The sequence below is a fragment of the Prionailurus bengalensis genome, chromosome E3 (genome assembly GCF_016509475.1).
Source record: "Prionailurus bengalensis isolate Pbe53 chromosome E3, Fcat_Pben_1.1_paternal_pri, whole genome shotgun sequence".
NCBI lineage: Eukaryota > Metazoa > Chordata > Mammalia > Carnivora > Felidae > Prionailurus > Prionailurus bengalensis.
In genome coordinates, this window is record NC_057357.1 from 33,654,781 (window position 1) to 33,660,780 (window position 6,000).

Here is a 6,000-nt window from a genome sequence, read left to right on the forward strand (position 1 = left end):
CCCCTAAGGAAGCAGGTAGAAAAAACGGGCTTTGTTCCTGAGCTCTCCGGGGTGCTGAAAGTTCCAGGGCTGACTGTGCAAAGCCCTCACTACTGTCCTAAGACGGCAGATAGAAAAGAGATCCACATTTCTGTTTTGAAAGCTCCAAGGGGCTAAAATTTCTAGGGAGGTAGATGCAAACGCTTACACGCTCTGGTTCGGCAAGAACTTCCGTCCAGCTTGCATGCTGACAGACACCGGGAACAGACCATGCTTTGACTTTCCATTTGAACTTCTTTATTTTGCCTGGAAGAAGAGCCCACGTCTCTCCCAGTTCCCAACCCTCGCTGACATACCAGCGTGTTTTGTGTTTCGGAAGCCTCCCCTTTCTGTCTCTTCTGCCTCTGCTCCTGCCCAAGGAAGAAGCAGCAGTCTTGTTTTTCTTAACTCAGGGGACTGCGGGCAGCCCTTCGAAGGGGGAGGGCTTCCTCCTCTCACATTTCTTCCAGAGCAGATGAGAAATCCTAGTCACCACGTCAGAGGCAGGAGCCCCAGAAACGATGGGATCCGATGTGCTCACCGCCGCTGTTACCTTTGATTGCTTGGGGCCTCTAATGCCCCAAGAGCCCAGAACAAGAGCCCAGTATGGGGATGTGCAGCCAGAGAAGGAAGAGCAGGCCAGCCCCTAAGAATCCGCTCCCTGATCCCACTCCGTCTTCCCTTTCACCGAGCAGAGCAGACTTCCCACCTGGAAAATTAGAGTCGTGGCTCGGTCAGTTAAGCATCTGACTTAGCTCAGGTCATGATCTCAAGGTGCGTGAGTTTAAGCCCGGCCTTGGGCTCTGTGCTGACAGTTCAGAGCCTGGAGCCTGCTTCAGATTCTGGGTCTCCCTCTCTCTCTGCCCCTCCCCTGCTCGCTATCTCTCTCTGTCTCTGTCTCTGTCTCTGTCTCTGTCTCTGTCTCTCTCTCTCTCTCTCTCTCAAAAACAAAACAAAAACTGTGTGGGAGGAGCCAAGATGACAGAACAGCATGGAAGTTTTGTTTTTTTTGCATCTCGTGTCCGTGAAATACAGCCAGATCAACACTAAACCATCCTGCACACCTAGAAAACTGGTTTGAGGATTAACACAACAGTCTGCACAACCTGAGCCACTGAACTCAGCAGGTACGTGGTGCAGAAAGGTAAACTGGGGGAGAGACAAGTTGCAGAGGGCAGGAGTTGTTTCTGCTTGTGCAGAGAGAGAACGGAGACAGGGAGAGAATTCGGGAAAAGCAGCCCCCCCCCCCCAAAGCAGCTGGAGAGAAAGAAGAAAAGTGGAAACAGCCACAGACACTGAACTAAAAAGGGAGAAAGGAGAAAGGAGAGAGTTTAAATTCTATTAAGACTCTATAAATGGGGAGCACAAAATCTGAAACTCCTCGCCTCCATACCTGGCGGTGCTCTGGTGGGAAGGGCGAAGCCTGGTGCCGGATGTGTGTTGTGATCTTCCATGATCCCTCCAATGCTGCTGCTACACGATCGCATGAACCTTCTCTGGGACGGGCTGGCGCCCAGCCGCAGTCTCTGGTGACGGCAGCAGCAGAGTCCCTCGAACGTTCCCAGGTGTGGCCAGCAGCCGGCCGTTGTGCAGAGAAATGCTAATATCATCCTCAGTAGGGAAAACCTGAGAGCTTTCCCTCTAAGGTCAGGAACAAGACAAGGATGTCCATTCTCGCCACTGTTATTCAACATAGCATTAGAAGTCTTAGCCTCAGCAATCAGACACCACAAAGAAATAAAAGGCATCCAAATCAGCCACGAGGAGGTTAAACTTTCACTCTTCGCAGATGATATGATACTCTCTCTAAATGGAAAACCCAAAAGATTCCACCAAAAAACCGTTGGAACTGATCCACGAATCCCACAAAGTGGCAGGATAGAAAATCAATGCACAGATATCGGTTGCACTCCTATACACCAACAATGAAGCAACAGAAAGAGAAATCAAGGAATCGATCCCACTTACAACTGCACCAAAAACCATAAAATACCTGGGAATAAATCTAACCAAAGAGGTGAAAAATCTATACACTGACAACTATAGAAAGCTTATGAAAGAAATTGAAGACACACACAAAAAAGGGAAAATATTCCATGCTCCTGGAGAGGAAGAATATTGTTAAAATGTCAATAGTACCCAAAGCAATCTACATATTCAATGTAATACTTATCAAAATAACACCAGCATTCTTCAAAAAGCTCTAACAAACAATCCTAAGATTTGTATGGAACCAGAAAAGACCCCGAATAGCCAAAGCAATCTTGAAAAAGAAAACCAAAGCAGGAGGCATCACAATCCCGGACTTCAAGCTGTATTACAAAGCTGTAATTATCAAGACAGTATTGTACTGGCCCAAGAACAGACACTCAGATCAATGGAACAGAATAGAGAACACAGAAATGGACCCACAAACGTATGGCCAACTCATCTTTGACAAAGCAGGAAAGACTATCCAATGGAATGAAGACAGTCTCTTCAGCAAGTGGTGCCGGGAACACTGGACAGCGACATGCAGAAGAATGAACCTGGACCACATTCTTACACCAGACACAAAAATAAACTCAACATGGATGAAAGACCTCAATGTAAGACAGAAAGCCATCAAAATCCTCGAGAAGAAGGCAGGCAAAAACCTCTTTGATCTTGGCTGCAGCAACTTCTTACTCAACACATCTCCAGAGGCAAGGGAAACAAAAGCAAAAATGAACTACTGGGACCTCATCAAAATAAAAACTTCTGCACGGCGAAGGAAATAGTCAGCAAAAACTAAAAGGCAACTGACACAATGGGAGAAGATACTTGCAAATGACATATAAGATAAAGGATTAGTATACAAAATCTATAAAGAACTTATCAAATGCAACACCCCAAAAACAAATAAGCCAGTGAAGAAATGGGCAGAAGGCATGAATACTTTTCCAAAGAAGACATCCAGAAGGCACATGAAAAAAATGCTCAACATCACTCAGCATCAGGGAAATAGAAATCAAAACCACAATGAGGTATCACCTCACACCTATCAGCATGGCTCACATTAACAACTCAGGCAACAACAGATGTTGGTGAGGCTGCAGAGAAAGAGGATCTCTTTTGCATTGTTGGTGGGAATGCAAGCTGGTGCAGCTTTCTATACTCTGGAAAACAGTATAGAGGTTCCTCAAAAAGTTAAAAATAGAACTACCCTACGACCCAGCCATTGCATTACTAGGGATACAAGGATGCTGTTTCGAAGGGGCACATGCACCCCAATGTTTATAGCAGCACTATCAACAATAGCCAAAGTATGGCAAGACCCCAAATATCCATCGATGGACGAATGGATAAAGATGATGTGGTATATCTATATAATGGAGTATTACTCGGCAATCAAAAAGAACAAGATCTTGCCACTTGCAACTATGTCAATGGAACCAGAGGGTATTATGCTCAGTGAAATTAATCAGAGAAAGACAAATATATGACTTCACTCATATGAGGACTTTAAGACACAGATGAACACAAGGGAAGGGAAGCAAAAATAATATAAAAACAGGGAGCGGAACAGGACACAGGAGACTCTTAAACATGGAGAACAAACAGAGGGTTGCTGGAGGGGTTGTGGGAGGGGGGATGGGCTAAATGGTAAGGGCCACTAAGAAATCGACTCCTGAAATCACTGTTGCACCATGTGCTAACTAACTTGGATGTAAATTTGAACAATTAAAAACAACTGTTGCTCAAGAAGGTGATTCTCTGTGGCCTCCCTATGGTGCTCAGAGTAATACAAAGAGGTCTGGGTCCAGCCTGGCTCACGGAACCGCAGCATGTTTGACAGACTTGAAATTGTTCACACATCATCAGAGTAGGGGATGTGGTGCCATGAGCCTGTTGCAACATAGCCAACAAGCACGTGACGCTTGAGAATCCAGGGCATCCCAAATCCACAACCCGCAAAGCCTTTTCCACACCTTCCCCCGTCCTTCCCATCATGAGATGCAGGGGAGAGTAATTGAGAGAAAAAAGCGTGAGCAGTGATATTGCCTTAAACATGGGAAGGTGTTAAACTGGCTTTGGGCATTTTTGATGTTTGGCCGAAAGGGATAAAGCTCAGAACCTTAAAGTTCACCTCCGTTCACCAAAGATAAGGTAAATAGAGGTGAATCACTGGGTTCTACTCTCGAAGCCAAGACAACACTGAATGTTCACTATCTTGAGAATAAAAACTATAAAATAAACAAACAAACCATATATAATCCTAAAAAAATAACACAGAAATACATTTTTGGCTGTGTCTTCAATACCTCAAAGGCACCCCAAACTCAACACATTCAAAATGAAACACATCCATGCCCCCTGCGGCCAGCACCTGCTTCTCCTTTAGGGTCTCCGGTGTCAGAGTGGGGCAACATCACCCCCCAGTCACCAGGCCAAAGTCCTGACCCTCCCTTCTTCTCCTCTCTCTCGTCACTCTCCCATTTTAGTTAATTTTCCTGTCCTGTGCATCCCACACGCCTCCTGCCCTCCACCCCCACTGCCTGCCTTCCGTCTCTGACCTTCTCCCTTGTGATGGATTGTGATAGTCTATAGTGACGGGTCTCCCTGCCTCTGATACAGACCCACATTTCATTCTTTGTGCACCTGCTGCAGGAATTGCTCTACCGTGCAACTCTGACCACACCATCCCCAACGGAGGCACTGCTAATAGCTCCCCACTGTCTAGAATGTGAAGACCCATCTCTGTGACGTGTCTGCAAAGATGCTCCTGGTCTGTTCTTGCAGACGCAGGCACTCTGACCCCGTCTCCCACTACTTCCTTGCACACACAGGCACCTACAGCCAAAAGGAACCTCTGGAACCTTCCAAATGGTCCCCCCAAAGATACTGTTTCCTCTTCATAAATAACCCGCAACCACCTGGCAAACACAGATATCCTCGCTCGCACATCACCTCTACAAACCCTTTCTCGGCACCCCGCAAAGGTAGCGGCACCATCTTCTGAGCTCCTCTGACCTTTTGTGTATTTTTCCAGAGTAGCATGTCACTTACCCCTTTATAGGTTTACTGCTGTGAGGCTCCCCTTAAAGAAGATGGCCAGCATGACTCGGCAGACATGTGAAAAGATGCCCAACATCGCTAATCTTCAGGAAGATGCAAATCAAAACTACGAGGAGATACCACCCCCCACACACACCTGTCAGGACAGCCATTATTACAAAACAAAAGGTAAATGTTGGTGGGCATGCGGAGCAAAGGGGTCTCCGCCACCCTGTTGGTGGGAAGGTGAATTGGTGCAGCCACTATGGGATACAGTATGAAGGATCCTCAAAACACTAAAAACAGAGCTACCCCTGATCCAGCGATCCCCCTTCTGGGTATAGATCCAAGGGAAATGAAATCACTGTCTTGTAGAGACACCTACACGCCAAGCTTCTGTGTGGCATAACGCACATCACCCTAGACACAGATACAACAGGTCTGTCTGTGGGAGAATAGGTAGAGAAAATATGGCATATACACACACGATCGAGTATTACTCAGCCTTCAAAAAGGAGGAAATCTTACCATCTCTGACAACATGGATGGGCCTGGAGGACGTCATATGGAGTGAAATGAGCCAGAGACACAAAGACAAGCACTGTGTGACCTCACTTATACGTGGACTCTGAAATAATCAAACTCATAGAAGCAGAGAGTAAAATGGTGGCATGGGGGGTGGCGGGAGCTTGGGAGGGAAAAGTGGGGAGATACTAATCAAAGAATAGGAAGTTTAATTTATGCAAGATAAAAACATTGTGGAGATCTACTGTACTGCAGGGAGCCTCTAGCTAAATACACTGCATTATATGCTTAAAATTTTGTAAAAGGACAGATCTTATGTGAAGTGTTCTTGTAATGATGAGAAGCAGCAGCAGGAGGAGGAGGAGGGAGCAGGAAGAAACTTTGGAAAGCCATGGGTATGTCTATGCCCTGATGGTGGTGATGGTCACATGCGTGCATACT